The sequence below is a fragment of the Pseudophryne corroboree genome, chromosome 9, assembly GCF_028390025.1.
Source record: "Pseudophryne corroboree isolate aPseCor3 chromosome 9, aPseCor3.hap2, whole genome shotgun sequence".
NCBI lineage: Eukaryota > Metazoa > Chordata > Amphibia > Anura > Myobatrachidae > Pseudophryne > Pseudophryne corroboree.
Window position 1 is genome coordinate 6,711,600 of NC_086452.1, and position 27,870 is coordinate 6,739,469.

Genomic DNA, 27,870 nt, shown 5'->3' on the forward strand with positions numbered 1-27,870 from the left:
TCTGATGAATGGTCAAAACCACTTCGTCACTACCCATCAGAAGTGCGACACTACAGTGAGACAGTTAGCAACTTTATTATTTGGAGATAGACAGCGTACAGAATAAGATTGAGGCTGGGACCCCATATATAGTTTTGAGGAGCCGCATCTCTAGAAGTTATAATTACAGCTGTCTGATTCACGAGAGATACATATTTAGGATAGACTACGCCATATTCACTGACTCGCACCCAGGAAATACTGTGACCTTCTAATTCATGACCAAATTACAACGTTACTACTCATACACCTGCTAAAGGATTATAGCGCCATAGCCCGAGCTACAGGTGTGACATTAACCAGTGACCCTACTGCCCTACCTAGAGAGTTATATATAACTATCCAGGAGACTAAGTTACAAAGTGAAGTATGTGCACCAACGAATGAAACTCAGCTGAACTGATTTACTTGGGGATATTTCAGTACTGAAAGAGATATATTACTAATGTAAATTGTGATTATCTTATTCAACTGTATTAGTATTGCCTATCAGTTTGGGAATTGTTATACTAACCTTTATTTAGGATGGTTTCAGAGTCCAGTTTTTGAAGATATTGAGGAATTTTCAGATCCAGTCAAATAAAACTGTTTATTTCTTGTCTGATAAATTTTGTGAAAACAAAGGTTTTGTTTCTATCAATTGTTTTATTAAAGAGTCAGATTAACATCTCCTGAGTATAAAATTCTTGTGATCAACTGTGTTACGATTAATTCCACGGTCAATCCCACTCTAGTCTCTGCGTCAAGGAATGGATTAGAGATCTGTAACCAAAACCGAGAAAGCCAGGTAAATTACTGACATTGAAAGTTTGTGTGAGATACTTACCTAAGTCCACCATCATACCTAATTTCTCATTATTCCTCAAGAGTGTTACACAAGTATAGTGTGTGTGTGTGTGTGTGTGTGTGTGTGTGTGTGTGTGTGTGTGTGTGTGTGTGTGTGAGGTTCGGAGTGCACATTCATCGCACCAGAGAGAGAATCTGGTACACTGGGGCTTCATATGTTTGACATACTGTATTACATACACTGCTCTGTATGTGGGGTAGACTATAGCTTGTGACATGCTAATTATACATCATTCATAGGGCCTAATTTATATCTGATCGCAGCAGCAAATTTGTTAGCAGTTGGGTTGAACCATGTGCACTGCAGGTGGGGCAGATGCAGGGGCATAGGGAGGGCGGTTCCGGTGGAGCAAAAGCTCCAGGCGCTCAAGACAGTACAAGGAGCCGCAGCTCGACTCTGCCGGAACTTCCACCTGGCCGTACGGAGCTCGCAGCTGTCAGTCACTGACAGCTGCGAGCCTGAGCAGCGTCAGCTCTCTACCTCCCTCCCTCCTCCCCTCCACACTCCGTGATGCACAGGCATCTGACGTCATGACGTCAGACGCGAGACGGGTTGAGACGCGGCCAGACTCCTCAGGACTGTGGAGACGGAGCAGCAGCAACGGCAAGCAGGAGCGGGGCAGGTGAGTATTGTTTTTTTGTTGTTTTTCTTTAGTATGTGTAAGCAGCACTACCAGGGGGCACAATTACTCTGGGCACAGCTGCAGGGGGCACAACTACTGGGGACAAATCTACAGGGGACACAGCTACAGGGGGCACTACTACTGGGGACAAATCTACAGGGGACACAGCTACAGGGGGCACTACTACTGCGGCAAATCTACTGAGGGCACAACTACTGGGGACAAATCTACAGGGGACACAGCTACAGGGGGCACTACTACTGGGGGAAAATCTACTGAGGGCACAGCTACAGGGGCACAACTACTGGGGGAAAATCTACAGGGGGCACTGTTACAGGGGGCACAACTACAGGGGGCAAATCTACAGGGGGCACAACTACTGAGGGCACAGCTACAGGGGGCAAATCTACAGGGGACACAGCTACAGGGGGCACAACTACAAGGGGCACAACTACTGAGGGCACAGCTACAGGGGGCACAACAACTGGGGACAAATCTACAGGGGACACAGCTACAGGGGGCACTACTACTGGGGGCAAATCTACAGGGGACACAGCTACAGGGGGCACTACTACTGGGGCAAATCTACTGAGGGCACAACTACTGGGGCAAATCTACAGGGGGCACAACTACTGGGGCAAATCTACAGGGGACACAGCTACAGGGGGCACTACTACTGGGGGCAAATCTACAGGGGACACAGCTACAGGGGCACTACTACTGGGGGCAAATCTACAGGGGACACAGCTACAGGGGGCACTACTACTGGGGGCAAATCTACAGGGGACACAGCTACAGGGGGCACTACTACTGGGGCAAATCTACTGAGGGCACAACTACTGGGGCAAATCTACAGGGGGCACAACTACTGGGGCAAATCTACTGAGGGCACTACTACTGGGGGCAAATCTACAGGGGACACAGCTACAGGGGGCACTACTACTGGGGCAAATCTACTGAGGGCACAACTACTGGGGCAAATCTACAGGGGGCACAACTACTGGGGCAAATCTACAGGGGACACAGCTACAGGGGGCACTACTACTGGGGGCAAATCTACAGGGGACACAGCTACAGGGGGCACTACTACTGGGGCAAATCTACTGAGGGCACAACTACTGGGGCAAATCTACAGGGGGCACAACTACTGGGGCAAATCTACAGGGGACACAGCTACAGGGGGCACTACTACTGGGGGCAAATCTACAGGGGACACAGCTCCAGGGGGCACTACTACTGGGGCAAATCTACTGAGGGCACAACTACTGGGGCAAATCTACAGGGGGCACAACTACTGGGGCAAATCTACTGAGGGCACAGCTACTGGGGGCACAGCTACAGGTGGCACAACTACTGGGGGCAAATCTACAGGGGACACAGCTACAGGGGGCACTACTACTGGGGGAAAATCTACTGAGGGCACAGCTACAGGGGCACAACTACTGGGGGAAAATCTACAGGGGGCACTGTTACAGGGGGCACAACTACAGGGGGCAAATCTACAGGGGGCACAACTACTGAGGGCACAGCTACAGGGGGCAAATCTACAGGGGACACAGCTACAGGGGGCACAACTACAAGGGGCACAACTACTGAGGGCACAGCTACAGGGGGCACAACAACTGGGGGCAAGTTTACAGGGAGCAAATCTACAGGGGGCACTGCTACAGAAGCTCAACTACTGGGGGCAAATCTAGAGCTGGCACAGTTACATGGGCCACAATTACTGGGTCCATAACTACAGTGGGCATAACTGTGGCCATTCCCCTTCCCTATGAAGCCATGCTCCTTTTTTATGCCGCACGCCTTTGGCGCGCACTATGTTTGCCCTTGTGGTGTGTGTGTGTGTGTGGGGGGGGTGGGGGGACGCCAAAGGAAACTTTCACCCTGGGTGCCACAAGGTCTAGAACCGGCCCAGGTGGCCACACCCCCAATTCAGCTCCAGGCACCATGACACCTTGCTACACCTCTGGGCAGATGTAACATGTGCAGAGAGAGTTAGATTTGGGTGGGTTATAGTGTTTCTGTGCAGGGTAAATACTGGCTGCTTTATTTTTACACTGCAATTTAGATTTCAGATTGAACACACCCCACTCAAATATAACTCTCTCTGCACATCTGCCCCACCTGCAGTGCACATGGTTTTGCCCAATTGCTAACAAATTTGCTGCTACCATCAACTCTGAATTAGGCCCTTAGACTGGCGACAATCGCCTCTAACATCAAACATCTGGAAACCCCCCCTTCAGAAATCCTGTGTTTGCGCCTGGGCAAAGGGAGCAGCGGTGATAACAGAAGGACCTGAAGAGGAAAATAGGATTTTGGTACTTACCAGGTAAATCCTTTTCTTAGAATCCATAGGGGGCACTGGAGTACTCTTGGGATATGGACGGCATCCGCAGGAACAGGGCACTGAATATTTATATTTAGAACTCTCCACCCCTCCATATCCCAGAATACCTCAGTGTTTTTACTGAGCCGAACAGGAGCTATAGAGGTTAATGGAGAATTACATATAACATAACGGACAACAATAAAGTTGACACATAACGTTACTGACAACTAAACAGTTGACACCATAACCGATAGAACTTGATAATTTGAACCAGTCGGTGAGAGTGTGTTACCATAAGATCCCCTGAACTTACCACAAACCAGGTAAAACTGCTCTGGGTGGGCGTCCAGTGCCCCCTATGGATTTAAAGAAAAGGATTTACCTGGTAAGTACCAAAATCCTATTTTCTTTTTCATCCACTAGGGGTCACTGGAGTACTCTTGGGACGTACCAAAGCTTCCCCCGTGGGCGGGAGAGCTGTTTGGCACCTGTAACACTAGGCGGCCAAAGCTAGAAGCTGAAGCCGCAAATGTATAAAACTTGTAAAAGCGCACAAACGTGTGCACTGATGACCATGTAGCCGCACGGCAAAGCTGCGTCGTAGAAGCCCATGAAGTTCCCACAGAACGTGTGGAATGAGCCGTTACTGATGTAGGCGGCTGTAACCTAGCATGAAGGTAAACCTGACGTATGGTCAGTTTAATCCATCTGGATAAGGTCTGCTTAGAAGCTGGCCAACCCATCTTGGCAGCATCATAGAGAACAAACAACGTATCCGTCTTACGAACTGTAGACGTTCGGGATACATAAACGCGTATTGCGCATACCACATCCAAAGTTCCAGAATCTCCTGTTTACACAGGAACTACTATTGGTTGATAGATGTGAAAAGATGACACTACCTTTGGTAGGAAAGCGGGATTCGTCCGAAGTTCCGCTCTGTCGTCATGAAACACCAAATACGGTGGCTTGCATGACAAGGCACCCAAATCTGAAACACGCCTTGCCGAAGCTAAGGTTAGGAAAAAAATAGTTTTCCAAGTGAGAAATGTAATATCCACTTGCTGTAAGGGTTCAAAATATGAAGACTGTAAGAAATCTAAAACCAGATTCAAGTCCCATGGCGCTGTAGGTGGAATGAATGGAGGCTGTACTCTGAGGACACCTTGCAGAAAGGTGTGTACAGACGGCAATAGAGCCAATCGTTTTTGAAAGTAAATTGACAAAGCAGATACCTGCACCTTTAGTGTAGATAAACGCAGTCCTCCATCTAACCCCGTCTGTAGAAATAACAAAAGGCGGGATAACTTGAAAGATGATGTCGGAAACTTCCGAGCTTCACACCAACCTATATAGGGACGCCAAATTCTGTAATAATGAGCTGCCGTAACAGGCTTCCTAGCTCATAACCTGGTTGGTATAACCGATTCTGGAATGCCCTCTCTTCTTAAGAGGGCAGTCCCAACAGCCACCCCGTCAAACGCAGCAGCACTAAATCGGGCTAAAGAAACGGACCCTGTTGTACCAGGTCCGGACGTAGTGGGAGCGGCCAAGGATCGTCTGTGAGTAGTCCGCGGAGATCCGAGAACCAAGCTCTCCGAGGCCAAAGAGGCGCCACTAGTATGACTGTGGCGGACTGTCTCTTGATCCGTTTTGGCTACAGAGGGATCAGCGGAAACGGTGGAAACAGGTATACGAGGCTGTATGGCCACGCAATTGTGAGAGCATCCACCGCCACTGCCTTTGGATCTCGCGTTCTGGACACATACAGGGGCGTTTGGTGATTGTGGCGAGATGCCATCAGGTCCACTTGAGGGTAACCCGACCTCTGGACCAACATGTGAAACACTTCTGGATTTAATGCCCATTCTCCTGGATGAAAATCACGACGGCAGAGATAATCCGCCTCCCAGTTGTCCACTCCCGGAATGAACACTGCTGACAATATCGGCCCAATTGAGGATTCGAGCTACTTCCCGCATTAACATGCGGCTTTTCGTTCCTCCTTGTTTGTTGCTGTACGCGACTGCCGTTGCGTTGTTTGACTGCACCTGGACAGTCTGAGACCGAAGCATATCTACTGCTTGTTGTAGCGCATTGTAAATTGCGCGGAGTTCCAGGACATTTATAGACAGCAATCTTTCGTGATCCGCCCAGAGACCCTGGAGCTGACAATTTTGAACTACAGCTCTCTTACCTCTGAGACTCGCGTCCGTCGTTAGAATTATCCAATTCCAGGCGGCGAACCATTTCCCTGCGGTTAGATTGTGAACTTTGAGCCACCAGAGTAGAGATACTCTTGCCCGTGGCGATAACCTCACCCTGTGGTGAATCTGCAGATGCGAGCCCGACCACTGTGCCAGAACATCCAGTTGAAAAGGACGTGAGTGAAATCTTCCGAACTGAAGCGCTTCGAAAGCCGCCACCATTGTGCCTAAGAGGCGAATGCACAAATGTACCGAGACTGTGCGTGGCTTGAGCACTAGTTGTACCAGATGACGAATAATCTGTACTTTCTGTTCTGGTAGGTAAATTCTTTGATTTACCGTATCAAGAATCATACCTAGGAATTGAAGTCGTTGAGACGGAATTAGATGTGATTTCTTGAAGTTGACAATCCAACCGTGGTGAACTAGGACATCGTACGTTAGCAGCGCATGTTGGAGGAGCATCTGTTGAGACGGAGCTTTGATGAGCAGATCGTCTACGTACGGAACTATTGTCACTCCCAGGGATCTGAGATGAGCTATCATCACAGACATCACTTTGGTGAATAGCCGAGGCGCTGACGAGAGGCCAAACAGTAGAGCCTGAAACCGGTAATTGTTCTGGCGTATTGCAAAACGCAAGAACCTCTGATGAGGTGGCCAAATCGGAATGTGTAAGCATGCATCCTTGAGATCTAGAGCAATCATGATGAATTCCTGTGGCTCTAAACCTGCAATTACTGACAGCAGAGATTCCATTGTGAATCTGTAGCAAGTGACGTACTGAGTGAGACCCTTTAAGTTCAATATTGGCCTGACGGAGCCATCCGGCTTCGGTACCACAAACAGACTGGAATAATAACCCTGACCTTGTTGTTGTACCGAGACCTGAATCAAAACTGCTGAATCCAGTAGGGACTGAATGGCAATTTGCAGAACGTCCCTCTTGTCGTCCGAGAGATTAGTCCTGTCTTGAAAAACCGCAGTGGCGGAATACAGTCAAACTCTATTTTGTAACCTTTTAACACTAAATTGCGGATCCACCCATCTGTGGATGACTGAAACCACGCCAAATGGAACGTCTGAATGCGTGCTCCCACAATTGGAGATCCGAGATGGGCTGGGAGCCCGTCACGCCACTGGCTTGTCGGTTACCTAAGCGTCCTGAGGACTGGTTTTGGTTTGTTGGAAACCACGTCCTCGACCTCGTCTACCAGGTGTAGCTGTTCCTCTGCCACGCCCGCGAAAGGGCTGAGGTCTAAAGGATTTGAACGCAGGTCCAGAGTATCTCCGTCTTGGTACCGTTGAAGGCAATGGTAATAAAACAGACTTTCCTCCCGTGGCCTCAGAAATCCATCTTTCCAATTTAGGACCAAACAACTTTTTGCCACCGTAAGGTAACGCCTCTATACCTCTTTTGACCTCTGCCTCCGCTTGCCAAGAACGCAGCCAGAGTGCTCGTCGTACTGTAACCAGTGACGATGAAATGCGAGAAGTTAGCTGACAGACGTCAGTAGAAGCTGTACATAGATGCTTCGCAGCCTCACCGATTTGATCAGCCAGAAGTATAAGGTGTTCGTCATGTAGGGCAGACTTGAGTTCTGTTATCCATACTAGGAGCGCCTTAGTGACCCAAATGCCAACCAACCCAGGTCTCAGCAGCACTCCTGCTGCTATATACATGGACTTTAGCATAGTTGTGATTTTGCGACCTGAAGGGTCTTTAATCATAGTAGCAGTTGGCACTGGTATGGTTACTATCTTTGTAAGTTTTGACACAGACGAATCAACCATTGTTGGATTCTCCCATGTACATGTCACCGACTCTGGAAACGGGTAACTAGACTTAAATCTGCGAGGTATAGAAAACCGTTTATCCGGATTCTTTCGTGTTTCTAGTAACATTTTATTAAGAGATTCCGAAACAGGAAAACACATTGGAGATCTCTGTCGTTTAGTAAAGACGACTTCATCATTTGTCAGTGGCTCCTCAGTCTCTGTAGACTTCAGAGACTGACGCACTGCCCTGATGAGATTATCAATGCCTGGGCTGTCAAAATATTCACTATCTGACTGCTGGTCTAATTCACCCTCCTCACCCTTATCTTACGCAGTGAGGTCTGGCATAGAATCGTCAGAATGCAACATAGCAGAAACTGGTAAATCATAAGACAAATGAAATTTATCCTGTCTACCCAAAATGGATTTGGACTTTTGGCAAGGCTGAGACGCCTCTGGTAGTTCTGGCGGTCTCACCCTAGACCCAGATCTTGCTGCTTCTCGCTCTTGTCGAGCGGCGGTCAATTCTGATTGCAACCCAGCCATTATATCTGCTAGCATTTCCCGTGGAGGGTCCGGGGAGGAAACTGGCTTTAAAACCGGAGCAGTAATTGTATTCTTAGCTGAATCCACAAAACATACTGTATATGTGGTATATCCATCCGGTAACACACTCTTACAGACATTACAGTGAAACTGCTTTTTAGTTTTTGCTGGTGCCTTACTCATTATGCAGACAGACAATACAATATACAAAAACAGACAGCTTGCACGACTCAGTAATATAGTACTAAGGTGTGTCTATATATATATCTGGCCAAGTGCAGTGCACGTGGCCAGTACTATATGAAATCTGATCCCAAATTCCCACTAACACCCCTGCGCCTCCGGTGGAGTAGAGATGTAGGACAGGAACGTTATGGAATCACAGGAAGACACAGGAAGCATGGTTAAAATGGCCCCCATGCCATGCTTACAGTATAATCACAGTACAGGTTATAATGTTTTGGAACAAATATATAACCTAGGATAGTGGTAACAAAAGCCTAATAGACTATGCTTTTCTTATATCTATGCAGCCTAGCATACTGCTGCTGCTGCTTTCCCCCCGTACAGCTGCGTGTGCTGTGAGCTCCCCCCTCCCCCGTGTGCTCCGTGTACTGGAACACTAGGAGCATGTAAAAAGGGTGGGGAGCTGGGAGCGGTAGCCGTGGTATGGCCAGCGGGAGCCGGGCAGCGCCCCGTCCCCCACATGCCTGGACTCCTGTGGTGAGGCTATGACGGGGCTTCTCTGCAAGCACCGTCCAGCTTTTTCTGCAGGATGTCTGCTCTGGCTGTGAGGGTGCTCTGTAGTGAGGACCGACACACCACAGCTGCTTGCAGCAGCTTCCACTATCCCGGACCAACGCCTTTTGGAAGTGGGAAAGGGATGTGGTAAAATGAATAAAGAAAAATCAAAAAATAATAAAAATAAAAATATAAGTATGTATGAGCCACACAAGACGTGTTGCTATGATGAGCACAGAAAAAACACTGAGGTACTCTGGGATATGGAGGGGAGGAGTGTTCTAAATTTAAATATTTAGTGCCCTCTTCCTGCGGAAGCCGTCCATATCCCAAGAGTATTCCAGTGACCCCTAGTGGATGAAAAAGAAATAAGATGGATAAATACATATAAAAACTGTGAAAATTGTCCACCTGTCTCGCGTGTCGCACCACTACGTCAGAGGGCTGCCTCGTGGTTATCACAACCAAAAACAGTGTCTCTCCAAAACACAGTAACAAACAGGTACAAAACAGAAAATGTGGCTGCAGAAACCACCCGGCGCTCAGGTGTGATGTTCTAAAACAGCAAAGGACACATGTACATGTATATATATATATATATATATATATATATACACAACCCTTCAGTTAGAAAAGGACGTCCAATCCTCAAACTTCACAACTTCTCCTCTTAGCAGATTCCCTCAGCAGAGCAGCATATGAAACAGAGGGGAGAGGAAGGCCACATGTGTAATACAGTCATTTAATAAAACACACATATAGACAATAATAAGAATTTACTTACCGATAATTCTATTTCTCGGAGTCCGTAGTGGATGCTGGGGTTCCTGAAAGGACCATGGGGGATAGCGGCTCCGCAGGAGACAGGGCACAAAAGTAAAGCTTTCCGATCAGGTGGTGTGCACTGGCTCCTCCCCCTATGACCCTCCTCCAAGCCAGTTAGGTACTGTGCCCGGACGAGCGTACACAATAAGGGAGGAATTTTGAATCCCGGGTAAGACTCATACCAGCCACACCAATCACACCGTACAACTTGTGATCTAAACCCAGTTAACAGTATGATAACAGCGGAGCCTCTGAAAAGATGGCTCACAACAATAATAACCCGATTTTTGTAACTATGTACAAGTATTGCAGATAATCCGCACTTGGGATGGGCGCCCAGCATCCACTACGGACTCCGAGAAATAGAATTATCGGTAAGTAAATTCTTATTTTCTCTATCGTCCTAGTGGATGCTGGGGTTCCTGAAAGGACCATGGGGATTATACCAAAGCTCCCAAACGGGCGGGAGAGTGCGGATGACTCTGCAGCACCGAATGAGAGAACTCCAGGTCCTCCTTAGCCAGGGTATCAAATTTGTAGAATTTAGCAAACGTGTTTGCCCCTGACCAAGTAGCTGCTCGGCAAAGTTGTAAAGCCGAGACCCCTCGGGCAGCCGCCCAAGATGAGCCCACCTTCCTTGTGGAATGGGCATTTACATATTTTGGCTGTGGCAGGCCTGCCACAGAATGTGCAAGCTGAATTGTATTACACATCCAACTAGCAATAGTCTGCTCAGAAGCAAGAGCACCCAGTTTGTTGGGTGCATACAGGATAACAGCAAGTCAGTTTTCCTGACTCCAGCCGTCCTGGAACATATTTTCAGGGCCCTGACAACATCTAGCAACTTGGAGTCCTCCAAGTCCCTAGTAGGTGCAAGGCACCACAATAAGCTGGTTCAGGTGAAACACTGACACCACCTTAGGGAGAGAACTGGGGACGAGTCCGCAGCTCTGCCCTGTCCGAATGGACAAACAGATATGGGCTTTTTTGAGAAAAAAACCACCAATTTGACACTCGCCTGGTCCAGGCCAGGGCCAAGAGCATGGTCACTTTTCATGTGAGATGCTTCAAATCCACAGATTTGACTGGTTTTAAACCAATGTGATTTGAGGAATCCCAGAACTACGTTGAGATCCCACAGTGCCACTGGAGGCACAAAAGGGGGTTGTATATGCAATACTCCCTTGACAAACTTCTGGACTTCAGGAACTGAAGCCAATTCTTTCTGGAAGAAAATCGACAGGGCCGAAATTTGAACCTTAATGGACCCCAATTTGAGGCCCATAGACACTCCTGTTTGCAGGAAATGCAGGAAACGACCGAGTTGAAATTTCTTTGTGGGGCCTTCCTGGCCTCACACCACGCAACATATTTTCGCCACATGTGGTGATAATGTTGTGCGGTCACCTCCTTTCTGGCTTTGACCAGGGTAGGAATGACCTCTTCCGGAATGCCTTTTTCCCTTAGGATCCGGCTTTCCACCGCCATGCCGACAAACGCAGCTGCGGTAAGTCTTGGAACAGACATGGTACTTGCTGAAGCAAGTCCCTTCTTAGCGGCAGAGGCCATAAGACCTCTGTAAGCATCTCTTGAAGTTCCGGGTACCAAGTCCTTCTTGGCCAATCCGGAGCCATGAGTATAGTTCTTACTCCTCTACGTCTTATAATTCTCAGCACCTTAGGTATGAGAAGCAGAGGAGGGAACACATACACCGACTGGTACACCCACGGTGTTACCAGAACGTCCACAGCTATTGCCTGAGGGTCTCTTGACCTGGCGCAATACCTGTCCCGTTTTTTGTTCAGACGGGACGCCATCATGTCCACCTTTGGTATTTCCCAACGGTTTACAATCATGTGGAAAAAACTTCCCGATGAAGTTTCCACTCTCCCGGGTGGAGGTCGTGCCTGCTGAGGAAGTCTGCTTCCCAGTTTCCATTCCCGGGATGAAACACTGCTGACAGTGCTATCACATGATTTTCCGCCCAGCGAAAAGTCCTTGCAGTTTTTGCCATTGCCCTCCTGCTTCTTGTGTCGCCCTGTCTGTTTACGTGGGCAACTGCCGTGATGTCTTTCCCACTGGAACAATACCGGCTGACCTTGAAGCAGAGGTCTTGCTAAGCTTAGAGCATTATAAATTTACCCTTAGCTCCAGTATATTTATGTGGAGAAAAGTCTCCAGACTTGATCACACTCCCTGGAAATTTTTTCCTTGTGTGACTGCTCCCCAGCCTCTCGGGCTGGGCTCCGTGGTCACCAGCATCCAATCCTGAATGCCGAATCTGCGGCCCTCTAGAAGATGAGCACTCTATAACCACCACAGGAGAGACACCCTAGTCCTTGGATATAGGGTTATCCGCTGATGCATCTGAAGATGCGATCCGGACCATTTGTCCAGCAGATCCCACTGAAAAGTTCTTGCATGAAATCTGCCGAATGGAATTGCTTCGTAGGAAGCCACCATTTTTACCAGGACCCTTGTGCAATGATGCACTGTTTTTAGGAGGTTCCTGACTAGTTCGGATAACTCCCTGGCTTTCTCTTCCGGGAGAAACACCTTTTTCTGGACTGTGTCCAGAATCATCCCTAGGCACAGCAGACGTGTCGTCGGGATCAGCTACGATTTTGGAATATTTAGAATCCACCCGTGCTGTTGTAGCAGTATCCGAGATAGTGCTACTCCGACCTCCAACTGTTCCCTGGACTATGCCCTTATCAGGAGATCGTCCAAGTAAGGGATAATTAAGACGCCTTTTCTTCGAAGAAGAATCATCATTTCGGCCATTACCTTGGTAAAGACCCGGGGTGCCGTGGACAATCCAAACGGCAGCGTCTGAAACTGATAGTGACAGTTCTGCACCACGAACCTGAGGTACCCTTAGTGAGAAGGGCAAATTTGGGACATAGAGGTAAGCATCCCTGATGTCCCGGGACACTATATAGTCCCCTTCTTCCTGGTTCGTTATCACTGCTCTGAGTGACTCCATCTTGATTTGAACCTTTGTAAGTGTTCAAAAAATTTTTTAGAATAAGTCTCACCTAGCCTTCTGGCTTCAGTACCACAATATAGTGTGGAAAAATACCCCTTTCTTGTAGTAGGAGGGGTAATTTAATTATCACCTGCTGGGAATACAGCTTGTGAATTTTTTCCCATACTGCCTCCTTGTCGGAGGGAGACCTTGGTAAAGCAGACTTCAGGAGCCTGCGAAGGGGAAACGTCTCGACATTCCAATCTGTACCCCTGGGATACTACTTGTAGGATCCAGGGGTCCTGTACGGTCTCAGCGCCATGCTGAGAACTTGTCAGAAGCGGTGGAACGCTTCTGTTCCTGGGAATGGGCTGCCTGCTGCAGTCTTCTTCCCTTTCCTCTATCCCTGGGCAGATATGATCTTACAGGGACGAAAGGATTGAGGCTGAAAAGACGGTGTCTTTTTCTGCAGAGATGTGACTTAGGGTAAAAACGGTGGATTTTCCAGCAGTTGCCGTGGCCACCAGGTCCGATGGACCGACCCCAAATAACTCCTCTTCCTTTATACGGCAATACACCTTTGTGCCGTTTGGAATCTGCATCACCTGACCACTGTCGTGTCCATAAACATCTTCTGGCAGATATGGACATCGCACTTACTCTTGATGCCAGAGTGCAAATATCCCTCTGTGCATCTCGCATATATAGAAATGCATCCTTTAAATGCTCTATAGTCAATAAAATACTGTCCCTGTCAAGGGTATCAATATTTTTAGTCAGGGAATCCGACCAAGCCACCCCAGCTCTGCACATCCAGGCTGAGGCGATCGCTGGTCGCAGTATAACACCAGTATGTGTGTATATACTTTTTATGATATTTTCCAGCCTCCCGTCAGCTGGTCCTTGAGGACGGCCCTATCTATAGACGGTACCGCCACTTGTTTTGATAAGCGTGTGAGCGCCTTATCCACCCTAAGGGGTGTTTCCCAACGCGCCCTAACTTCTGGCGGGAAAGGGTATACCGCCCATAATTTTCTATCGGGGGGAACCCACGCATCATCACACACTTTATTTAATTTATCTGATTCAGGAAAAACTATGGTAGTTTTTTCACATCCCACATAATACCCTCTTTTGTGGTACTTGTAGTATCAGAAATATGTAACACCTCCTTCATTGCCTTTAACGTGTGGCCCTAATAAGGAATACGTTTGTTTATTCACCGTCGACACTGGATTCAGTGTCCCTGTCTGTGTCTGTGTCGACCGACTAAAGTAAACGGGCGTTTTAAAACCCCTGACGGTGTTTTTGAGACGTCTGGACCGGTACTAATTGTTTGTCGGCCGTCTCATGTCGTCAACCGACCTTGCAGCGTGTTGACATTATCACGTAATTCCCTAAATAAGCCATCCATTCCGGTGTCGACTCCCTAGAGAGTGACATCACCATTACAGGCAATTGCTCCGCCTCCTCACCAACATCGTCCTCCTACATGTCGACACACACGTACCGACACACAGCACACACACAGGGAATGCTCTGATAGAGGACAGGACCCACTAGCCCTTTGGAGAGACAGAGGGAGAGTTTGCCAGCACACACCAAAAACGCTATAATTTTATATAGGGACAACCTTATATAAGTGTTTCTCCCTAATAGCATCTTTATATAGATATTTATATCGCCAATTAGTGCCCCCCCTCTCTGTTTAAACCCTGTTTCTGTAGTGCAGTGCAGGGGAGAGCCTGGGAGCCTTCTCTCCAGCCTTTCTGTGAGAGAAAATGGCGCTGTGTGCTGAGGAGATAGGCCCCGCCCCTTTTCCGGCGGCCTCGTCTCCCGCTCTTTAGTGAAGTTTGGCAGGGGTTAAATATCTCCATATAGCCTCTGGGGGCTATATGTGAGGTATTTTTAGCCAGTATATAGGTTTACATTTGCCTCCCAGGGCGCCCCCCCCCAGCGCCCTGCACCCTCAGTGACTGCGTGTGAAGTGTGCTGAGAGGAAAATGGCGCACAGCTGCAGTGCTGTGCGCTACCTTTAGAAGACTGCAAGGGTCTTCAGCCGCCGATTCTGGACCTCTTCTTACTTCAGCATCTGCAAGGGGGCCGGCGGCGCGGCTCCGGTGACCATCCAGGCTGTACCTGTGATCGTCCCTCTGGAGCTGATGTCCAGTAGCCAAGAAGCCAATCCATCCTGCACGCAGGTGAGTTCACTTCTTCTCCCCTCTGTCCCTCGTTGCAGTGATCCTGTTGCCAGCAGGACTCACTGTAAAATAAAAAACCTAAGCTAAACTTTCTCTAAGCAGCTCTTTAGGAGAGCCACCTAGAATTGCACCCTTCTCGGCCGGGAACAAAAATCTAACTGGCTTGGAGGAGGGTCATAGGGGGAGGAGCCAGTGCACACCACCTGATCGGAAAGCTTTACTTTTGTGCCCTGTCTCCTGCGGAGCCGCTATCCCCCATGGTCCTTTCAGGAACCCCAGCATCCACTAGGACGATAGAGAAAAACAGGTTAAAATCACAAAAAATTATGTATAGAATATCCATGCGTGTGGGCCACAAGGTGAATAAATGACACCAGCAGCCGCCCAGGCCGGGAACTGGAAATGTCCCTGGTTCTTGAAACAGCAAAGACTCCCACTGGACACAGACCACGGATGCCAAAGTACCGACGCGTTTCAACTACTTTCAGGAGTCTTTTTCAAAGCTGGATACCATCTCCCATTTTCTTCCTGGATATTTAACGTCCCCATTATCCAATCACAAGGGACGCCTCTCCGTTACTATACAACCCTTCTGGCGTGAATACGCCGTCGGGTTGCCATGGTTACTGGAAGTGTAAGTCCGTCACTTCCGCTCGCGAGTCCGTGTACATGTCATCACGGCAACCTGGCGCATCAGAGCGTCATCCCCTGAGCTGCCGTCCACACTCAAGTTGCCATAGCAACTGGGTGTCTGGAACGATCTCTCATTGGCGGCACTTTTACCAGCTAACCAAACGCTGCCGTGACGTAACATGTAACACAAACAGGCTGCATGTTATTAGTACACAGAGTGATGCAGGGAATAGATCCAAAACTTTTTCCAGTCCATAAAGTATAATTGATTGTATAATCGTCTTAAAATCTGTAGAGAATAAAAAACAAGTGCTAAATCATACAATAAGAAATTTATTTAAAAAACATTTTCTTATATAAACCATTTGAGTTCAAAGTCATTATTTAAACCCATAGGGTGCAGTGTGTTCAGTTCATATATAAAGTTCATCTCGCTCTTGACTAAAAGTGTATTGACATCTCACTGCCGTGGTCCACATTTCACCACTTTAATAGCCCCAAACCTCGCTATCCCCCTTCTGGAGCTATTATGATGCACCCTGAAATGGTTAGATAAAGCATGGGACTCCACACTTTTCCTGATGTTCCTGCAATGTTCGCCAAGGCGAGTTTTAAGTGGTCTAGTGGTCCGACCAATATAAAACAGGTTGCACTTGCATTCAATAAAATAAACAACATTCTTTATGTTGCAAGTGATAAAATCCCTAATTTTAACAGTTTTCCCATTAACACACAGGGAATCCAATTTCTTTGTCCCATTATTGGGTACCTCCCGGCAGCAAATGCTATTTACCAAAAGAGTTTTTAAATTGGGAGCCCTTTTATAAATAAATGTTGGACGGTTGGGCAACAGTCCCCCCAAAATGGGGTCTTTCCTAAGAATACTCCAATTTCGTCTAACAGATTTCTCGAGAGCTTTGTATTGACAGTTGTAGCCGGTGATGAATGCCCACTCAAATCTTTCTTTATTAGAAGGTTTCCCAGGTTTTTCCACCAACTCCAACCTATCAACTTTTTCTACCTTCTCCATTGCTACATCAATTTTAACAGTGTTGTAACCACTCCTTTCAAACCTTCTTTTTAAATCTTGAGCTTGATCATGATACACCTCTGCCTCTGAACAATTCCTTTTAACTCTTTTTAATTGCCCATATGAAATGGAGTCCAGCCAGTTAAAATTAGAGATGTGCACTTGAAATTTTTCGGGTTTTGTGTTTTGGTTTTGGGTTCGGTTCCGCGGCCGTGTTTTGGGTTCGACCGCGTTTTGGCAAAACCTCACCGAATTTTTTTTTGTCGGATTCGGGTGTGTTTTGGATTCGGGTGTTTTTTTCAAAAAACACTAAAAAACAGCTTAAATCATAGAATTTGGGGGTCATTTTGATCCCAAAGTATTATTAACCTCAAAAACCATAATTTCCACTCATTTTCAGTCTATTCTGAACACCTCACACCTCACAATATTATTTTTAGTCCTAAAATTTGCACCGAGGTAGCTGTGTGAGTAAGCTAAGCGACCCTAGTGGCCGTCACAAACACCTGGCCCATCTAGGAGTGGCACTGCTGTGTCACGCAGGATGGCCCTTCCAAAAAACACTCCCCAAACAGCACATGAAGCAAAGAAAAAAAGAGGCGCAATGAGGTAGCTGTGTGAGTAAGCTAAGCGACCCTAGTGGCCGACACAAACACCTGGCCCATCTAGGAGTGGCACTGCAGTGTCACGCAGGATGGCCCTTCCAAAAAACACTCCCCAAACAGCACATGACGCAAAGAAAAAAAGAGGCGCAATGAGGTAGCTGTGTGAATAAGCTAAGCGACCCTAGTGGCCGACACAAACACCTGGCCCATCTAGGAGTGGCACTGCAGTGTCACGCAGGATGGCCCTTCCAAAAAACACTCCCCAAACAGCACATGACGCAAATAAAAAAAGAGGCGCAATGAGGTAGCTGTGTGAGTAAGCTAAGCGACCCTAGTGGCCGACACAAACACCTGGCCCATCTAGGAGTGGCACTGCAGTGTCACGCAGGATGGCCCTTCCAAAAAACACTCCCCAAACAGCACATGACGCAAAGAAAAAAAGAGGCGCAATGAGGTAGCTGTGTGAGTAAGATAAGCGACCCTAGTGGCTGACACAAACACCTGGCCCATCTAGGAGTGGCACTGCAGTGTCACGCAGGACGGCCCTTCCAAAAAACACTCCCCAAACAGCACATGACGCAAAGAAAAAAAGAGGCGCAATGAGGTAGCTGTGTGAGTAAGCTAAGCGACCCTAGTGGCCGACACAAACACCTGGCCCATCTAGGAGTGGCACTGCAGTGTCACGCAGGATGGCCCTTCCAAAAAACACTCCCCAAACAGCACATGACGCAAAGAAAAAAAGAGGCGCAATGAGGTAGCTGTGTGAGTAAGATAAGCGACCCTAGTGGCCGACACAAACACCTGGCCCATCTAGGAGTGGCACTGCAGTGTCACGCAGGATGGCCCTTCCAAAAAACACTCCCCAAACAGCACATGACGCAAAGAAAAATTAAAGAAAAAAGAGGTGCAAGATGGAATTGTCCTTGGGCCCTCCCACCCACCCTTATGTTGTATAAACAGGACATGCACACTTTAACCAACCCATCATTTCAGTGACAGGGTCTGCCACACGACTGTGACTGAAATGACGGGTTGGTTTGGACCCCCACCAAAAAAGAAGCAATTAATCTCTCCTTGCACAAACTGGCTCTACAGAGGCAAGATGTCCACCTCATCATCATCCTCCGATATATCACCGTGTACATCCCCCTCCTCACAGATTATCAATTCGTCCCCACTGGAATCCACCATCTCAGCTCCCTGTGTACTTTGTGGAGGCAATTGCTGCTGGTCAATGTCTCCACGGAGGAATTGATTATAATTCATTTTAATGAACATCATCTTCTCCACATTTTCTGGAAGTAACCTCGTACGCCGATTGCTGACAAGGTGAGCGGCGGCACTAAACACTCTTTCGGAGTACACACTTGTGGGAGGGCAACTTAGGTAGAATAAAGCTAGTTTGTGCAAGGGCCTCCAAATTGCCTCTTTTTCCTGCCAGTATAAGTACGGACTGTCTGACGTGCCTACTTGGATGCGGTCACTCATATAATCCTCCACCATTCTTTCAATGGGGAGAGAATCATATGCAGTGACAGTAGACGAAATGTCCGTAATCGTTGTCAGGTCCTTCAGTCCGGACCAGATGTCAGCATCAGCAGTCGCTCCAGACTGCCCTGCATCACCGCCAGCGGGTGGGCTCGGAAAGCCTTTTCCTCGCACCCCCAGTTGCGGGAGAATGTGAAGGAGGAGATGTTGACAGGTCGCGTTCCGCTTGACTTGACAATTTTCTCACCAGCAGGTCTTTGAACCCCAGCAGACTTGTGTCTGCCGGAAAGAGAGATCCAAGGTAGGTTTTAAATCTAGGATCGAGCACGGTGGCCAAAATGTAGTGATCTGATATCAACAGATTGACCACCCGTGAATCCTTGTTAAGCAAATTAAGGGCTCCATCCACAAGTCCCACATGCCTAGCGGAATCGCTCCGTGTTAGCTCCTCCTTCAATGTCTCCAGCTTCTTCTGCAAAAGCCTGATGAGGAGAATGACCTGACTCAGGCTGGCAGTGTCTGAACTGACTTCACGTGTGGCAAGTTCAAAGGGCAGCAGAACCTTGCACAACGTTGAAATCATTCTCCACTGCGCTTGAGACAGGTGCATTCCACCTCCTATATCGTGCTGAATTGTATAGGCTTGAATGGCCTTTTGCTGCTCCTCCAACCTCTGAAGCATATATAGGGTTGAATTCCACCTCGTTACCACTTCTTGCTTCAGATGATGGCAGGGCAGGTTCAGGCGTTTTTGGTGTTGCTCCAGTCTTCTGTACGTGGTGCCTGTACGCCGAAAGTGTCCCGCAATTCTTCTGGCCACCGACAGCATCTCTTGCACGCCCCTGTCGTTTTTTAAAAAATTCAGCACCACCAAATTCAAGGTATGTGCAAAACATGGGACGTGCTGGAATTTGCCCATATTTAATGCACACACAATATTGCTGGCGTTGTCCGATGCCACAAATCCACAGGAGAGTCCAATTGGGGTAAGCCATTCCGCGATGATCTTCCTCAGTTGCCGTAAGAGGTTTTCAGCTGTGTGCGTATTCTGGAAACCGGTGATACAAAGCGTAGCCTGCCTAGGAAAGAGTTGGCGTTTGCGAGATGCTGCTACTGGTGCCGCCGCTGCTGTTCTTGCGGCGGGAGTCCATACATCTACCCAGTGGGCTGTCACAGTCATGTAGTCCTGACCCTGCCCTGCTCCACTTGTCCACATGTCCGTGGTTAAGTGGACATTGGGTACAGCTGCATTTTTTAGGACACTGGTGACTCTTTTTCTGAGGTCTGTGTACATTTTCGGTATCGCCTGCCTAGAGAAATGGAACCTAGATGGTATTTGGTACCGGGGACACAGTACCTTCAACAAGTCTCAAGTTGGCTCTGCAGTAATGATGGATACCGGAACCACGTTTCTCACCACCCAGGATGCCAAGGCCTCAGTTATCCGCTTTGCAGCAGGATGACTGCTGTGATATTTCATCTTCCTCGCAAAGGACTGTTGGACAGTCAATTGCTTGGTGGAAGTAGTAAAAGTGGTCTTACGATTTCCCCTCTGGGATGACCATCGACTCCCAGCAGCAACAACAGCAGCGCCAGCAGCAGTAGACGTTACACGCAAGGATGCATCGGAGGAATCCCAGGCAGGAGAGGACTCGTCAGAATTGCCAGTGACATGGCCTGCAGGACTATTGGCATTCCTGGGGAAGGAGAAAATTGACACTGAGGGAGTTGGTGGGGTGGTTTGCGTGAGCTTGGTTACAAGAGGAAGGGATTTACTGGTCAGTGGACTGCTTCCGCTGTCGCCCAAAGTTTTTGAACTTGTCACTGACTTATTATGAATGCGCTGCAGGTGACGTATAAGGGAGGATGTTCCGAGGTGGTTAACGTCCTTACCCCTACTTATTACAGCTTGACAAAGGCAACACATGGCTTGACAAATGTTGTCCGCATTTCTGTTGAAATACTTCCACACCGAAGAGCTGATTTTTTTGGTATTTTCACCAGGCATGTCAACGGCCATATTCCTCCCACGGACAACAGGTGTCTCCCCGGGTGCCTGACTTAAACAAACCACCTCACCATCAGAATCATCCTTGTCAATTTCCTCCCCAGCGCCAGCAACACCCATATCCTCCTCATCCTGGTGTACTTCAACACTGACATCTTCAATCTGACTATCAGGAACTGGACTGCGGGTGCTCCTTCCAGCACTTGCAGGGGGCGTGCAAATGGTGGAAGGCACATGCTCTTCACGTCCAGTGATGGGAAGGTCAGGCATCGCAACCGACACAATTGGACTCTCCTTGTGGATTTGGGATTTCGAAGAACGCACAGTCTTTGCGGTGCTTTTGCCAGCTTGAGTCTTTTCATTTTTCTAGCGAGAGGCTGAGTGCTTCCATCCTCATGTGAAGCTGAACCACTAGCCATTAACATAGGCCAGGGCCTCAGCCGTTCCTTGCCACTCCGTGTGGTAAATGGCATATTGGCAAGTTTATGCTTCTCCTCCGACAATTTTATTTTAGATTTTTGAGTCCTTTTTTTACTGATATTTGGTGTTTTGGATTTTACATGCTCTGTACTATGACATTGGGCATCGGCCTTGGCAGACGACGTTGCTGGCATTTCATCGTCTCGGCCATGACTAGTGGCAGCAGCTTCAGCACGAGGTGGAAGTCGATCTTGATCTTTCCCTAATTTTGGAACCTCAACATTTTTGTTCTCCATATTTTAATAGGCACAAGTAAAAGGCACCTCAGGTAAACAATGGAGATGGATGGATACTAGTATACTTATGGATGGACGAGCGACTGCCGACACAGAGGTAGCTACAGCCGTGGACTACCGTACTGTGTCTGCTGCTAATATAGACTGGATGATAATGAGATAAAATTAAAATATATATATATATCACACTAGTACTGCAGCCGGACAGGTATATATTATGTAATGACGGACCTGCTGGACACTGTCTGTCAGCACTGCAGACTCCTAAAGTAAGCTACTAGTATCAAGAAGATAGGAAATAAAAAAAAACACGGGTAGGTGGTATACAATTATGGATGGACGAGCGACTGCCGACACAGAGGTAGCTACAGCCGTGGACTACCGTACTGTGTCTGCTGCTAATATAGACTGGATGATAATGAGATAAAATTAAAATATATATATATATATATATATATATCACACTAGTACTGCAGCCGGACAGGTATATATTATGTAATGACGGACCTGCTGGACACTGTCTGTCAGCACTGCAGACTCCTAAAGTAAGCTACTAGTATCAAGAAGATAGGAAGAAAAAAAAACCACGGGTAGGTGGTATACAATTATGGATGGACGAGCGACTGCCGACACAGAGGTAGCTACAGCCGTGGACTACCGTACTGTGTCTGCTGCTAATAGACTGGATGATAATGAGATAAAATTAAAATATATATATATATCACACTAGTACTGCAGCCGGACAGGTATATATTATGTAATGACGGACCTGCTGGACACTGTCTGTCAGCACTGCAGACTCCTAAAGTAAGCTACTAGTATCAAGAAGATAGAAAAAAAAAACACGGGTAGGTGGTATACAATTATGGATGGACGAGCGACTGCCGACACAGAGGTAGCTACAGCCGTGGACTACCGTACTGTGTCTGCTGCTAATATAGACTGGATGATAATGAGATAAAATTAAAATATATATATATATATCACACTAGTACTGCAGCCGGACAGGTATATATTATGTAATGACGGACCTGCTGGACACTGTCTGTCAGCACTGCAGACTCCTAAAGTAAGCTACTAGTATCAAGAAGATAGAAAAAAAAAAAACCACGGGTAGGTGGTATACAATTATGGATGGACGAGCGACTGCCGACACAGAGGTAGCTACAGCCGTGGACTACCGTACTGTGTCTGCTGCTAATATAGACTGGATGATAATGAGATAAAATTAAAATATATATATATATATATCACACTAGTACTGCAGCCGGACAGGTACAGTGATCGCAAAAACGCGGCATAGCGCGTATTTTACCCAATATTAAGGTCCAGGGACTCACTTTTTCTAAATGGGTGGGTCCCCGGGGACGCGCTCCACTGGGATTGGCTGGAGGTGTAATGATTGATTTCTACCTTGTCCGGCTGCAGAGAGAACTAAATATGTGGAGAAGGAGCCTCTTGGTCAAGGGAGACATCAATCATTACACCTCTAGCCAATCTGAGTGGAGCGCGTCCCCAGGGACACACCCCTTCAGAAAAAGTGTATTTGACTCTTCCCTGCTTCCCGGGCGCTCTGGCCGCGACAGTGAGTGACCGTCTGTGTATTCATAACCCAGCAGCTACCAGCATGTTCAGTGCTGGCGCTGCTGCAGTTCTGATCGGCTGATGCGCTGTTTTAGATACGAATCACATGGGGGAGGGGGGCCACGCACCTCTGATGTCCTGCATGCTTCAGTAAGCGCAGCAGCAGCGGGGATGGGGTTGGGGAGTATGTCCAGGAGCACACCGCACAGGAGGATCTGGCAGTGAAGGAGGGAAAGGGCGGCTACAGTGCACTACCGCACGTCATTGCTAGTGTTCACATCCCCTAGCAAAGTCCGTCCTTGATCCTCTCTATGTAATCCATCACGTAGCTCTCATTGTACACATTCCCTTACCACCCGGGATTTATGGAGATCAGCGGCAGCCGCCCTCTGCTTGATTTATTAGGCTGTGCTGTGAACGGAGCTCGGAGGTGGTGGGGGAGGGCTGCAGTGTCCATACAGTTATTACTGTGTGCAGCCAGCTCCCAGCATAGGACAGGGCTAGGCACAAGCCAGGGGTGAGGGCTGCTCTGAACGTTCAGCTCATGGAGCCCAAGAGGCTGAGCTGCAGGGAGACATGTAATAGTAGCCACTAGCAACAGCAGGTTGTATCCTGTCCCCTCTCTCTCTCCCTGGTGATATTGCACCATCTCTACCCTGCACATCCAGTAGTGGGGGTCTAAGGTGGTGTCTGCAGTGTGTAAGTGATCCTCTACCTGGTGCAATGTGTATAACGTGCTCTACCTGCTGCAATGTGTATAACGTGCTCTACCTGGTGCAATGTGTATAACGTGCTCTACCTGGTGCAATGTGTATAACCTGCTCTACCTGCTGCAATGTGTATAACCTGCTCTACCTGCTGCAATGTGTATAACGTGCTCTACCTGGTGCAATGTGTATAACGTGCTCTACCTGGTGCAATGTGTATAACGTGCTCTACCTGGTGCAATGTGTATAACGTGCTCTACCTGGTGCAATGTGTATAACGTGCTCTACCTGGTGCAATGTGTATAACGTGCTCTACCTGCTGCAATGTGTATAACATGCTCTACCTGGTGCAATGTGTATAACGTGCTCTACCTGCTGCAATGTGTATAACGTGCTCTACCTGGTGCAATGTGTATAACGTGCTCTACCTGCTGCAATGTGTATAACGTGCTCTACCTGGTGCAATGTGTATAACGTGCTCTACCTGGTGCAATGTGTATGACGTGCTCTACCTGCTGCAATGTGTATAACGTGCTCTACCTGGTGCAATGTGTATAACGTGCTCTACCTGCTGCAATGTGTATAACATGCTCTACCTGGTGCAATGTGTATAACGTGCTCTACCTGCTGCAATGTGTATAACGTGCTCTACCTGGTGCAATGTGTATAACGTGCTCTACCTGCTGCAATGTGTATAACGTGCTCTACCTGGTGCAATGTGTGTAACGTGCTCTACCTGCTGCAATGTGTATAACGTGCTCTACCTGCTGCAATGTGTATAACGTGCTCTACCTGCTGCAATGTGTATAATGTGCTCTACCTGGTGCAATGTGTATAACGTGCTCTACCTGGTGCAATGTGTATAACGTGCTCTACCTGCTGCAATGTGTATAACGTGCTCTACCTGGTGCAATGTGTGTAACGTGCTCTACCTGCTGCAATGTGTATAACGTGCTCTACCTGCTGCAATGTGTATAATGTGCTCTACCTGGTGCAATGTGTATAACGTGCTCTACCTGCTGCAATGTGTATAACGTGCACTACCTGCTGCAATGTGTATAATGTGCTCTACCTGGTGCAATGTGTATAACGTGCTCTACCTGGTGCAATGTGTATAACGTGCTCTACCTGCTGCAATGTGTATAACGTGCTCTACCTGCTGCAATGTGTATAACGTGCTCTACTTGCTGCAATGTGTATGACGTGCTCTACCTGCTGCAATGTGTATAACGCGCTCTACCTGGTGCAATGTGTATAACGTGCTCTACCTGGTGCAATATGTATAATGTGCTCTACCTGCTGCAATGTGTATAACGTGCTCTACCTGGTGCAATGTGTATAACGTGCTCTACCTGGTGCAATGTGTATGACGTGCTCTACCTGCTGCAATGTGTATAACGCGCTCTACCTGCTGCAATGTGTATAACGCGCTCTACCTGCTGCAATGTGTATAACGCGCTCTACCTGCTGCAATGTGTATAACGTGCTCTACCTGCTGCAATGTGTATAACGTGCTCTACCTGCTGCAATGTGTATAACGTGCTCTACCTGCTGCAATGTGTATAACGTGCTCCACCTGGCGCAATGTGTATAACGTGCTGTACCTGGCGCAATGTGTATAACGTGCTGTACCTGGCGCATTGTGTATAACGTGCTGTACCTGGCGCATTGTGTATAACGTGCTCTACCTGGCGCATTGTGTATAACGTGCTCTACTTGGCGCATTGTGTATAACGTGCTCTATCTGGCGCATTGTGTATAACGTGCTCTATCTGGCGCATTGTGTGTAACGTGCTCTACCTATCGCATTGTGTATAATGTGCTCTATCTGGTGCAATGTGTGTAATGTGCTCTACCTGTCGCATTGTGTATGATGTGTTCTATCTGGAGCAATGTGTATAATGTGCTCTAACTGGTGCAGTGTGTATAAGAGGTTCTACCTGGTGCAATGTGTATAAGCGGCACTATTGTGTGGCCGCGTCCCTTCCCCATGAAGCCACGCCCCTAAATTTTTGTGGCGCGCCTGCGGCGCGCACTGCCTGTAGTCTGGGGTCTTGGAGGTGGGGCAGCATTTCACTTTCTGCCAGAGGACACCAAAATGTCTAGTTACAGCTCTGGTGCAGGGTCCTGCATGCTACACAACCCAGCAGCATTGTCACCCCAAACCCCCACACCCCCCTTCCCCCTTGCAACTCTATTTTGTGGTGTCCAAATAAGATTAAGATCAATAAGAACCTTTAACCCAATGGGACCCAGAAAAGGACCGGTTGGACCCCAATTTTTAAAAGTGAGGGGTCCCTGGGACCCACTTTTTGGGGGGGCTCAGCGCGATCACTGAGGTATATATTATGTAATGACGGACCTGCTGGACACTGTCTGTCAGCACTGCAGACTCCTAAAGTAAGCTACTAGTATCAAGAAGATAGAAAAAAAAAAACCACGGGTAGGTGGTATACAATTATGGATGGACGAGCGACTGCCGACACAGAGGTAGCTACAGCCGTGGACTACCGTACTGTGTCTGCTGCTAATATAGACTGGATGATAATGAGATAAAATTAAAAAAAAAAATATATATATATATATATATCACACTAGTACTGCAGCCGGACAGGTATATATTATGTAATGACGGACCTGCTGGACACTGTCTGCAGAATGCGTTTATAAAAACACCATACGACGAGTGTTTAACTTTTTCAGGCAGACAATCACAATATACTGGTGGTCAGCAGACAATCACAATACTGGTGGTCAGTGGTCAATGGTCAGTCACACTGGCAGTGGCACTCTGGCAGCAAAAGTGTGCACTGTACTTAAAATATGTACTCCTGCTATAACTGCTCCCCAGTCTCCCCCACAATTAAGCTGTGTGAGCAGTGAGCACTCAGCAGTCAGATAATGATATACAGTATATGATGCAGCACACTGGGCTGAGCACAGATATGGTATGTGTGACTGTGTCACACTGTGTATCGTTTTTTTTCAGGCAGAGAACGGATTAATTAAACTGGTGGCACTGGTCACTGGTCACACTATCAGCAGCAAGTAGTACTCCTCCTATATGCTCCCCAAAATTTGTGTCTCTCTCTAGTACTACTAGTCACTCTAAACGGAGAGGATGCCAGCCACGTCCTCTCCCTATCAATCTCAATGCACGTGTGAAAATGGCGGCGACGCGCGGCTCCTTATATAGAATCCGAGTCTCGCGATAGAATCCGAGCTTCGCGAGAATCCGACAGCGGGATGATGACGTTCGGGCGCGCTCGGGTTAACCGAGCAAGGCGGGAGGATCCGAGCCTGCTCGGCCCCGTGTAAAAAAACTGAAGTTCGGGCGGGTTCGGATTCCGAGGAACCGAACCTGCTCATCTCTAGTTAAAATGGTGGCAACTTTCAGCATGTATATACATCAAAGAATCAGTCTCCCTCGTATATGTGCTCATGGAAAGAATCCCTCCTTCTACTTTGAGGGTCAAATCCAAAAAATGAACAGTGACTTTGCTAGTGGTGAATGAAAGCTCTATATTAAGAGTGTTGGAATTCAGGTATTCACAGAAGGTCTTCAGCCCTGTCTGATCTCCTTTCCAAATAAACAGCACATCGTCGATGTAGCATTTCTAGGACACCAGGTTCGCTCCAAATGGGTGGCCTGTATACACAAAATCAGACTCCCATTTGCCCATGAAGATATTCGCGTAGCTTGGAGCGAACCTGGTGCCCATTGCCGTGCCGACTTGTTGTATATAGTAATCCCCCTCCACAACAAAATAGTTGTTAGTGAGGATAAACTGAATACCCTCCAGTAGAAATTGCTGCAAGTTACTCTCCAAAGAACTAGCTCTCAAATAGGATGTGACTGCATCCATCCCTGCCCTATGATCAATAATAGAATAAAGGGACCCAACATCGGCAGTAACCAGCACAAATTCCTCCTCCCATGTTATTGTTGGCAAAAAATTAAGCAAATCCTTGGTGTCTCTCAAATGTGA